Source organism: Taudactylus pleione, unplaced genomic scaffold (genome assembly GCF_031769625.1).
Source record: "Taudactylus pleione unplaced genomic scaffold, aTauple2 ptg000102l, whole genome shotgun sequence".
In the NCBI taxonomy this organism is placed as follows: Eukaryota; Metazoa; Chordata; class Amphibia; order Anura; family Myobatrachidae; genus Taudactylus; species Taudactylus pleione.
Window position 1 is genome coordinate 6,484,144 of NW_028284504.1, and position 12,645 is coordinate 6,496,788.

Here is a 12,645-nt window from a genome sequence, read left to right on the forward strand (position 1 = left end):
AGGAGAAGAACTGCTGACTTGATAAGAATCCTGTATGCTGATTTTTCCCCTTCATTCGGAAGGTTGAGTCTTCTTTAAGACGGTGAGCAATAAACACCTTTTTGCCTTTATTTCGATTACATCTGTACCCTGCGACCAACAGAATTGCGCCAAAACGCTATTCCGTTCTCCTGCTGTTCTGGATAAGAGGTCAGCGTCTCCAAGTTCAAGCCCTCTGCCAAGCTACCGTGCAGACCTGGTCCATTGCGAGGGATCAGGTGGGAACAGCCGACACCAAACAGTAGGTGTGTCCGCAGTTAATCATACGCAGCAGAAGCGGTTCCAGGTGCAGAGATAGGAGCCTGAGTGTACCTAATAAGCGGTTCCAAACGCCGATGGTAGAGTTTGGTGGTGGCAGCTTCAGTAAACGCCCATGGCACAGTGGGCGGAGTCAGTGACAGGCAGTCACTGACTGTGAGTGGGAGTCCAAAAGCGCTAACCCGTGACCAGGGCCAGCCTAGACAAAAGGCATCTGGTCACAACACGCATTTGGTTTTAGTCCACAATACTGTATGAGGCGATACAAACAAACAAATTATATTTTCAGAAAATTCAAAGTCTTTTTCAGGAAATAAGGTATAATTTGTGTGGGTACTGTAGAAAAAAATGACCAACATTGATGATGGAATGTGAACACCACAAAAAGTGACTCAGCATTGTGGTTAGAATAACCTCAGTGGTGAAAGGGTTAAATGAAGGAAAATTCATTCTAATAAAGAACAAAGGGATTGATGTATCAAACAGTGAAAAGAGTGGAAAAGTTGCGCATACTTACTAACCAATCAGCTTTGAGGTAGCATTTTTCAAGTAGCTGATTGGTTGCTATGGGCAACTTCTCTACTGGTCCACTTGTCCACTCTGTTCACTGTTTGATACATGAACCCCAAATTATTTTACAAATTTATCACTTTTTCTGAAGATCTCGTACATAAAGCATTTATTAACCTTGTTTACTTGGCAGTCAGGTTTTTAGTGCTGTAAAGAGGATATGTCAAAGAATAGACTACAATGCAAAGGATGAGCATCTGACCAATTGCCTTTTGTTACATTCTGTACAGTATACAAATATAATACATCAATACAATGTTCTAGGTGCTGGTTCCCAGTACCAGACAAAGCAAATTAGCCAACAGTGATAACTGCTTTTCATGTTATAAAATGTGCAGCAACAGGAATCATTTTAAAAAATTGCTGCAGTAGCTGAGTTTTTTAATAAAAAATTTAAAAAGTGTAAAAGGTCCACTCGGTTGTTCCTCCTGAAATAATGTAACTGGGAACCCCCACATGAGCTACGACCTCCAAAATATATTGCCAATTTCTACTTCAGGGTCCATAGGGTATCCACAGGATACCTTGGGGTATAGGCGATGGCGGCAGACATCGGGCACCTCAGAGTTAATTTTTCAGCCTCCCAGGATGCACTGGGGTCCCTTTCCTATACCCCGCCCCCGAGCCAAAGGAAAATCAATGAGTTTCGTAGGTGCCCGGCTCGGAGTCGGATCACCTCTTCAGAGGGGGCTGTTGGACAGCCCCTGAAGTTTCTTCCAGCAGCTTTTGCTGCGATGATATGAGCAGGCAACATGGACAGGCTAAGTAGAGGTCCATGCTGCTACTCCTTCACCCCGCTGGGCCAGACCGCCGGTACTGATCCGGGGATGCTGGCGGATACCAGGGTCTCAGCTAGCGGGGATCATGGTATTCCAGACTGTGGGCGGATTTACGGGGATTCAGGTTAGCGGCGGTAACCCGCGGTGGGTTACCGCCGATTCACACTCTTATTTGTCCCTAGGCAGGGGGCTCCCTGGGGACAGGCTGCACGTGGAACAAGGTACTGGTCCTCCTCTTCCACTAGACCACCAGGGACAGCGTGCTGCAGCAGTATGGAAAATGCTCCAGTGTCCCAGGGGTTAATAGCATGCCAGGGGTGTGTGCTTTCCCTGTCTCACAGGCGGCGGCTTCCCCGCTGCACAGTGCCTTTCCACAGCGGTCTGGCATGCTGTGGCAGCGTTCCTCCCCTGGGCCCAGGGCTGGACTGGCCATCGGGCACTTCTGGCAAATGCCAGAAGGGCCAGTGAACAGATGGGCCGATGTGGTAGAGCACAGGCTTGCTTGGTGTTCACCCAGTTTTTTTTACTTTGCGCAGCGGCTGCATCATTGCATAATGACATCATGACGCCTCCGCATCATGATGTCATCACGCGGCCGGTGGCCGAGTGTAAAAAACACGATGGGATGGGCCATGGGGGAATTAGAAATCTGGGTGGCCGGAATGGAGGCTAATCAGACAGCTCACAACTTGCCCAGTGTTAGCGGCCGCGTCACGACGCTGCCGGGTTTGAGGATGCGCTGCGGGGGTGGGCCCAGGGGTGATCTAGCTGGATGCCATTAGCCTTTTGTGAGCTGTCTGCAGGACTGACTGACGGCACCAGGCTGAGATGGCTTCAGAGAGCCTGGAGAGTGTCACGGGTGGCCGCAGTATGCACAATCTTTAATCCCCTTGGTGTGGTGGGCTGCTCTGTGCCAACTAGCAGTGGCCACTATATACTGTAAGTGACTTAGTAAATACAGGACACGACTTGGTTTAGCCTAATTATATTGAATCTGTCAAGGATTATGTCACAACTTCAATTCTAAGCCTATAAGTTGGTATCCCTAAATAAGAATGTTTTGGTTGGTTATCCAGGTATAATTTATTACCAATATATGTATATTGTTTGAAGAATATTTTATGTTTGGTACATAAATGTGATTATATGAGATTTTATATGTTATGTTACTATAAATGAAAGATTATACACTAACAGAAAAAGATTGGAGTGAGCATAAAATCCTGGCGGCTGAATATCTCGACGCTGGCAGCCCGTATGGATAAGTACCGTCCCCTAACTCCAACCCTCCCTTAGAGGTGCCTAACCCTAACCTCCCTCACCCCCCTAGTGCTTAACCTCCCCCCGTAATGCCTAACTCTAACCTCCCCCTGGTGGTGCCTATCCCTAACCCCCCCTTATTGCACCCTAAACCTAATCCTCTTGGGGGGATGCCTAACCCTAACCTCCACCCAGGGGTGCCTAACCCTGTTACGCTCCCTAAGCCTACCAATACCCCCCCCCCATGTCAGCTAATGCTAAGGGTGCCCAGGACTTACCTCATTTGGGCTGGCTTCCTTCGGCATTTGGATTAAGATCGGTGTCAGTATTTTGATGCCTTTCTTAACTCTCTTGTCGGGATTTGGATGTCTGTATTGAGACCGCTGGGATCACGGCCACCAGTGTCATAACTACATCCCATTTTTAATACATGAGGGCGTTGGAATGTTTTTATGTTGGGGGGTCCTCTCTCCCTCCATCGTTTTTACCTAGTTGCACAGCAGGGACTGGAACAGCAGATGGTCAGAGGCTGTGCACTTTATAGCAATAGGCTGCAGAGCCCCTGCACTGCACGGAGGTGGACGTGTAATATCTAATGTGCAGTGTTTTAACTTAAAGACCATACAGTACACCACCTCCTCCATGCGGTGCAGGAACCGTGCAGCCTATTGCTATAAAGCACAGCCCCTGACCGTCCATGGCCGCCACGCCTTTCAAATGTTGATGCGGGGAGTGAGCCGCACCCTTGCCCCCCCTGTTCTTACGCCCATGTTAATACATAAGCTTTATTGTGCAATAAGGATAGTTTCTAGAGAGGTAGGGGCCCGTGTGCAGCCTCCAACATGGGCCCCCTCCTCTCTGTCCGGCGGCCGGCAGCGCACTAAGCTGTGCGCGGCCAGCGCTGGAGTTATAGACTCTGGGCACCCCTTATGTGTGTCCAGCCAGGACCCCCCTTTTGAGCAATCAGCCAGCCCCCTCCCTTATGTGCATCCAGCCAGGCCCTCCCCTTATGTGCATCCAGCCAGGCCCTCCCCTTATGTGCGTCCAGCCAGGTCCTCCCCTTGTGTGTCCAGCCAGGTCCTCCCCTTATGTGTGTCCAGCCAGGTCCTCCCCTTATGTGTGTCCAGCCAGGTCCTCCCCTTATGTGTGTCCAGCCAGGTCCTCCCCTTATGTGTGTCCAGCCAGGTCCTCCCCTTATGTGTGTCCAGCCAGGTCCTCCCCTTATGTGTGTCCAGCCAGGTCCTCCCCTTATGTGTGTCCAGCCAGGTCCTCACCTTATGTGTGTCCAGCCAGGTCCTCCCCTTATGTGTGTCCAGCCAGGTCCTCCCCTTATGTGAGTCCAGCCAGGTCCTCCCCTTATGTGCGTCCAGCCAGGCCCTCCCCTTATGTGCGTCCAGCCAGGCCCTCCCCTTATGTGCGTCCAGCCAGGCCCTCCCCTTATGTGCGTCCAGCCAGGCCCTCCCCTTATGTGCGTCCAGCCAGGCCCTCCCCTTATGTGCGTCCAGCCAGGCCCTCCTCTTATGTGCGTCCAGCCAGGCCCTCCCCTTATGTGCGTCCAGCCAGGCCCTCCCCTTAGGTGCGTCCAGCCAGGCCCCCCCCTTAGGTGCGTCCAGCCAGGCCCCCCCCTTAGGTGCATCCAGCCAGGCCCGCCCCTTAGGTGCGTCCAGCCAGGCCCGCCCCTTAGGTGCGTCCAGCCAGGCCCGCCCCTTAGGTGCCTCCAGCCAGGCCCGCCCCTTAGGTGCCTCCAGCCAGGCCCGCCCCTTAGGTGCCTCCAGCCAGGTCCCCCTTTAGGTGCCTCCAGCCAGGTCCCCCTTTAGGTGCCTCCAGCCAGGCCCGCCCCTTAGGTGCCTCCAGCCAGGCCCGCCCCTTAGGTGCCTCCAGCCAGGTCCCCCTTTAGGTGCCTCCAGCCAGGCTTCCCCCTTATGTGCATCTAGTCCGGCCCCTCCCTTATATGTATCCAGCCAGGACCTCCCTTATATGTATCCAGCCAGGACCTCCCTTTTGAGCAGTCAGCAAGCCCCCTCCGTTAGGTGCATCCAGCCAGGCCCTCCCCTTATGTGTGTCCAGCCAGGCCCTCCCTTTATGTGTGTCCAGCCAGGTCCCTCCGTTAGGTGCATCCAGCCAGCCCTCCCCTTATGTGTGTCCAGCCAGGTCCCTCCGTTAGGTGCATCCAGCCAGGCCCTCCTCTTATGTGTGTCCAGCCAGGTCCCTCCGTTAGGTGCATCCAGCCAGGCCCTCCCCTTATGTTTATCCAGCCAAGTCCCCCTTATGTGCATTCAGTCAGGATCCCCCTTATGTGCATCCAGCCAGCTTCCCAATGTGTCCAGCTAGCCCCTTTATGTGTGTCCAACCAGGTCCCCCTTATGTGTGTCTGACTCCAGCCTGGACCCCCCTTTGAGCAATCAGCCAGCCTCCTCCCTTATGTGTGTCCAGCCAGGCCCTCCCCTTATGTGTGTCCAGCCAGGCCCTCCCCTTATGTGTGTCCAGCCAGGCCCTCCCCTTATGTGTGTCCATCCAGGCCCTCCCCTTATGTGTGTCCAGCCAGGTCCCCTTATGTGCATCCAGCCAGGACCCTCCTTATGTACGTCCAGCCAGCTTCCCAATTCCCAATGTGTCCAGCTAGACTCTTTATGTGCATCCAGCCTTCCCCCTTCTTTCCCAGGCACAGCACAGTCAGCCTCGTACAGCAGCACATTTAAACTTACCGGCTGCTGTGCTGTCTCCTCTGCTGAGTCCCAGCCCCCGGGCATTGACGCTCCTATGTGTGTTGCTGGAGCCGGACAGACAGGGGCTGTTAGAGCCGTGGTGGGTCCTAGTGCCCGTTGGCTCAATGTAATCTGGACTGCAGGCCAGACAGTCCCCTCTTGATGGCGGCCCTGTGTGGATGCATAAATATGTATTTTTGCATAACAAAATAGTTTAAATGGTATCAATGGGCAGAGAACTCACATTTAGTCTCCCATGTTTCGTGGGGGTAGACAGCACTTCAGTGAAATACTTCTCCAAAATGTTGGGGATATAACTCATGGAAACAGCTGTTATCACAACTTGTTCTCGACAACAAACTCCGAAAACCTTAAGTTTTCCGAGTTTGCTGAATTTCAAGGGCGTCCTATTGGAGCCTTGATGATGATTGTCTGGTAACAAACATGGTTACCGACCTAGACACACATAAGGGGGACCTGGCTGGACACACATAAGGGGAGGGCCTGGTTGGATGCACATAAGGGAGGGGGCTGGCTGATTGCTCAAAAGGGGGGTCCTGGCTGGACACCCATAAGGGGGACCTGGCTGGACACTGTCGAAGCTGGATTAGTGGCTGAGATGGAATCAGTGTAAAAATTAACGTGCGTGACGCCATCTTGCGAATGACAGCTAGACTCCATTTTAGAAACAAGAATCTGCAAGACGCCATTTTGCGACCAGCGCCATTTTAAGTTACAACTCATGAGCTAAGTACAGATGGCAATGTTTTTGATAATCTACCAAGGGCAACTGGAAGAACAGCCTCCTGAGAAAAAGTAAATAGAATAGACAATGCACCAGAATACTATGAGTGTTTTACATACAAATTGGGAATCCCTGTATGTAGACAAGTATAGTTGTGGCAATTGTAATGTAACCCAGGCATTGATCTACACAATTGAATTTGTCTGAATCCTAAACAGGTTTTAGTCCCACACCCAGACAGAATGGCCCCGGCTTCACAGTACATTTGCATTACAGTTTGAAACTGTAAATAAGGAATAAGATGTGTGTGTGTATATATGTGTGTGTATATATGTGTATATATATATATAATATGTATATGTGTATGGAATCTCATGCATGAACACCGCACATTACGCACAGTTGAGCTGCTAACATGACGCTTAGTAGCAAATGCACAATATCCTGCATGCGAACGCTGTTTATTAGCTGCATGCGTGCACATCTGCCCCAAATCAGATAAACCTAACTAGCGTCTTTTCCCATATACCTAATACTTACATAATGCACACTTACACAAAAGGTTCCATAGCTATAAAGTAAAAGATTCAAGTTTTATTCATTTATTACAAATGCTGTGAAATTAAGACTATTTTGGTATCTAAGGTTTACATGATAAGTAAGCCGTGTTTGATATTATACTGATCCGCACTTTATCCACAGCTTCCCGGTTTCAACGGTGTGAAGATCGGAACATGCGTTCGCAACTTGTGGACCGTAAAGACATAAAGAACCAAAATGTATTTTTGTGCATGCAGGGAAAATAGAGGAGGCAACAAGCTGTTAGAGGCTGTTCTGTGTCCATTTGAACCAACCTATTAAATGCTCTGTAACAGATGCGTCCCCCTTGGGAACCAATGGCATCAGCAACAAGCCTTTCTATTGTGTTGTCTATTTCTGGGGAGGTATAAATATGTGTGCTCTGACCCTGGGTTTCAAGTCTTCTTGCTGATTGACGGAGGTTATCTTGCTGATGCCGGGATCTGGTCCAGAGCGCGTGCGTATGTATAACTGTACTTGGGTCTGTATAATTTCTTTGCGCTAAACTGTACTTAGATAATAGTGTGTAACTGACTGTACTTTTACTTGAATAATACTTTGTGCTTTGGAACCACAGGTTCAAGGTCTGGAGTCTTTATTTACTGTATGACTGCGAATGCAAAATAGCGTCATCCTTAGAGGTTTATACAAAGGATATTAGAAGGTATAGGCAGGAGCATATAGAGGTTCAAATCCAGAATCCTTAACACCCATAAGGGGAGGGCCTGGCTGGACACACATAAGGGGAGGGCCTGGCTGGACGCACATAAGGGGGACCTGGCTGGACACACACAAGGGGAGGGTATGGCTGGATGCACATAAGGGAGGGGCCGGGCTAGATGCACGTAAGGGGGAAGCCTGGCTGGATGCACCTAACGGAGAGGGCTGGCTGATTGCTCAAAAGGAGGGTCCTGGCTGGACACACATAAGGGGAGGGCCTGGCTGGTTGCACATAAGGGAAGGGGCTGGCTGATTGCTCAAAAGCGGGGTCCTGGCTGGATACATATAGGGGAGGGGCTGGGCTAGATGCACATAAGGGGGAAGCCTGGCTGAAGGCACCTAAAGGGGGACCTGGCTGGACACACATAAGGGGGGAGGCTGGCTGGATGCACATAAGGGTGCTCCTGGCTGGATACACATAAGGGGAGGGCCTGGCTGGATGCACATAAGGAGGGGGCTGGCTGATTGCTCAAAAGGGGGGTCCTGGCTGGACACACATAAGGGGGACCTGGTTGGATGCACATAAAGGGGCTAGCTAGACACATTGGAAAGCTGGCTGGATGCACATAAGGGGGGTCCTGGCTGGACACACAAAAGGGGAGGACCTGGCTGGACACACATAAGGGGAGGGCCTGGCTGGATGCACATAAGGGATACCTGGCTGGACACACATAAGGGGAGGGCCTGGCTGGACACACAAAAGGGGGGACCTGGCTGGACACACATAAGGGAGACATGGCTAGACACACATAAGGGGGACCTGGCTGGACACACATAAGGGGGACCTGGCTGGATGCACATAAGGGGCTAGCTGGACACATTGGGAAGCTGGCTGGATGCACATAATGCCAGGGCCTATTTTTAGTCCCAGTCCGTCCCTGCCCGGGCCTGTCTCCTATCAGATCCTCAGTGGCCATTTTATAAAAGTGGCGAACGCTGCTGGATTCTGATACAGGGGGCATCGCTGTCTGGGTCCCCCACATACCTCTCCTCCGCTGAGGTCAGTATATGCAGCACTGTTTCATACCAGGCTCTGTGTCAGCGTAGTTGATCATAGTGCTTGTAGTGCAGGTGATTTATTTCTGCATTGTATGTGACTATATGCTAGCGCTGTGTGACTGTACTTCACTTCTGACTGTCAGCCATTTTACTATCCCTGTCTTTCTCTGCCTTGCGGTGCGGTGCTGCAGGGTGCTTATTGCCTCACAGTTAAAATGTTTTTCTGTGTGGTGCGTCACATACACATCGTTTACACTCATCATGTCTATGAGTGAACGTGATTATTCTCCTCAGCTAACACGTACCACATGCTCAGTACTGTTAGCGGAGGGTGATGTGAACACTGAGGGTTTCTCACATTTATATAGTATATGTATTTGTGAGAATTGGTATAGCACTCTGCCATATTTATGCAGTAAGTTCCTGCGGCTTGACAAGCATCAGACAGGACTAGTATTTTGCTTTACTACTATAATGTGTATATATGTATGTATATGCTATGTGGTCGCATTATACCCAGTGCATGCTGTGTGCTATTACCATGCGGTTGTGCCTGCAGGTATGACATACACCCTGCTCCTCCACTCTACCTGTTACGAGGCAGGTACGTGAGGAGAAACAGCTAATTCTCCCTCACTGGTAGTTTACGCAGTGGGCCTGATTCAGACCCGGTCGCGAGCGCTGAGCGCTCGCAACCGGGTCGATGGTGGCCCAGAGAGTATGCGCACGATGGAGCCGGCTCTGTCGTGCGCATGTGCGAGACCCGAATAGCGACAGGCAATTTGTCGCTCCGGGTCTCGCACCAAAGGGGGCGTGCTGTCGATGTTGAGTGACAGCACGCCCCCTTTCATGGGCGGGTCGGGGGGGTGGCTGCCCAGACGGAGGCGTTCCCTTGAGAACGCCTACCGTCTGGGGGCGGCCCCACTGACATCACAAGTGATGTCAGTGGGAGAACTTTCGGCTCCATTTCAGCCAAAGCTCTCTGAGGCTTGCGGTCACAAGACCCTACCACAAGGGTCTCGTCACAAGCCCGATCGTCTTGACCATCGCGACCATCATCCTGGCCGCTTGCATTAGCTGTGGGTTGCCAGGAGGCCGCTCCAAAAAAAAAAAAGGCGCCCTGATTCAGAGCGAGTGCTCTGTCAGAGCGTCCGGCTCTGAATCAGGGCCAGTGTTCACAGTAGTGTCTCTCTCTCTACCTTTGTACAGAGACTGACTACTACCTCCAGTCCATGTTGCAGGGATTTCCCTTAAGCCAACATAAGGCACGCTTTAGGTGAAATCCGCATATTGCGCCCTTTAGCCTAATTTTCGCTTTGGCGATGATGTTTCGCGTGTATGCCATGCTAGGTAGGTGGTCTGGGATTCGCCTGCGTGATACTTTTTGCCAAAGCGATACTTTCGCCTGCGCAATACTTTTTCGCCAAAGCAAGACCTTTTGACAAATGTGAGGTTTCGCGGGCGCAAAACTTTTATGTGTAAAGGGTATTCTGCGGAATTCCCTTCTTCAGTGATATCACAGGAATGTTAGCTGCAGGTTATCCATTCCTGTAGTTCATTACATGCCTAGTGAGTACTGCAACGTTGCCTATGTTCTCTCGAATGCTACGTATCGCAACGTGGTACTTTGTTGGAAGTCCATATACTCCCTTACAGGGGGGCTTCCAGACCAGCTATGACTAAGCTGGGTAGCCAGAGAATAGAACAGGGGGCAGATGCCTTGGATCCATATATGTTAATGAGGTAGCCTGGATTATAGGTCTCCTCACTTCTAAAATTTCCTCGGCAGCAGTGGCGGCGCGCCACTCCCTGTGGTGGCGCTCATGGAGAGCTGATGCAGACTCCAAGAAAGGGTTGCAATGCTTACCCTTTAATGGTGAGGTCCTCTTTGGCCCTGATCTGGGAAAAAATTGTGAGCAATTTGGCAGCAGCTAAATCCGCGTGTTTGCCATCGGCCCAAGTTCCTTCAGGGTCCTGTTGGGCCCAGGGTAAGTCCAGAGAACAGTCCTGACAGGACTGGCCTCCCCCTTTTGGGACCCCAGGGTGGGAGGCCGACTTCTTCAGTTCGCCCAATGCCGGTATTAGACTACTACAGACACTTGGGTAGGAAAAGTGGTCTCTCACGGGTACACCCTCTCCTTCCACAGAAGGCCTCCCAGACGGTTTTTCACCACAGGCCTTCAGTCAGTTCAAGACAAGGCCCTGGAATTCCAGAAAGTAGCACTCTATGCTCCAAGCGAGGGTTATAGTGCCTATTTCGTTGCCTCTGAGAGGAACAGGGTTTTACACCCGACCCCTTTCTGGTTCTGACACCCAATGGGTCCTACCGGCCTATTCTTAACCTCAAGTCCCTCAACAAGGCTTTGAGGCTCCCTTGGTTCAGGATGGAGACCCTGCGTTCCATCATATTGGCCATGGAGCCTGGGGATTTTATGGTGTCCTTGGACATTCAGGATGCCTACCTGCATGTCCCAGTTGCTTTAGCTCACCAGTGGTCCCTCAGGTTCGCAGTGGTCAATCAACATTTCCAGTTTCAGGTACTGCCCTTTGGCCTTTCCACAGCACCTAGGGTGTTTACCAAGGTCATGGCAGTTATGGCAGCCCACCTGCAGATGCAGGTGGTCAGCCTGTTACCCTATCTGAATGACCGTCTGCTATTAGCAGGGTCTATGGGGGTACTTCAGGGCCATCTACAATGGACAATATCTGTGTTACAGACTCACGGCTGGCTGATAAACTGGAAGTGGTTCCTCACAGACAACGATGGATCTCTGTGTCAGAGGAAAAGATCTCTGCTTTACAGGCAAAGATTCATATTTGTCTTAAGAGTCGCCGAGTGTCCCTTCACTCGGCAGTGAGTTCACTGGGGTCCGTGGTGTTTGTCATGGTAGAGTATGCCCAGTTTTCACTCCAGACCTCCGCAAAAGTTGATCTTCTCCAGATGGAATGGGTTGCCCCATCGGATAAAGACACTGACAATGGTGCTTTCTCCAGAGGTACGGCTGTCTCTGGCCTGGTGGCTCCAGACGTCCCTCCTCAACAAGGGACACCCCTTTTGGATCTTGGACTGGATCCTCCTGACGACTGACGCCAGTCTCCAAGGTTGGGGGGGCTGTGACAAGTCCACACTTCTTTAGGGAAGATGGCTGACAGCAGAATATGCTCTTTCAATCAACATATTGGTACTTCGAGTGGTATTCAGAGCTCTGCAGCAAGCTAGACTAGTTCTTCACGGAATAAGTGGGGCCTTCCAGAGATAAACCTCATGGCCTCCTGACAAGACAACAAACTGTCTATCTACGGGTCAACAACAAGAGATGAGGAGGCTCCTCTGGTAGACGCTCTGTCGGTCCGGTGGATCTTCCAGTTTGCGTACCTCTTCCCTCCATTCTCCCTTCTTCCTCGAGTACTTCGGAAGTTCAAGCAAGAAAGAGGCACGCTCCTGTTGATAGCTCCAGCGTGGCCCAGCGGTCACTGGTACTCAGATCTTCGGAGTCTCTCCATAGACACTCCGATGCTGTTGCCTCAACGTCCGGACCTATTGTCTCAAGGTCCTTGTCATTACCCAGACCTGGGTCATCTGTATTTGACGGCGTGGCTGTTGAGACAGCCTTTTTAAGGTCCAGGGATTTTTCCAACTCAGTAGTTAACACCATGCTCAGAGCTCGGAAGCCTGCTTCTGCAAGAATTTACCACAGTGCGTGGCATACTTTCTTTGAATGGTGTCGCCCTGTAGTCTATGATCCTTGGGTGTTTAGGATATCCAGGGTTTTGGCTTTCCTACAGACGGGCTTAGATCACAGTCTTTGCCTTGCTTCCCTGAAGGTACAGGTCTCTGCCCTGTTAGTGTGGTTTCAACGTAGGATTGCTACCCTTCCTGATGTCCGCACCTTTATGCAAGGTGTACTTCATATTAAACATCCCTTTGTTCCACCAGTGGCTCCTTGGGATTTGGCTGTGTTCCTGAGGGCTCTACAAGAACCGCAGTTTG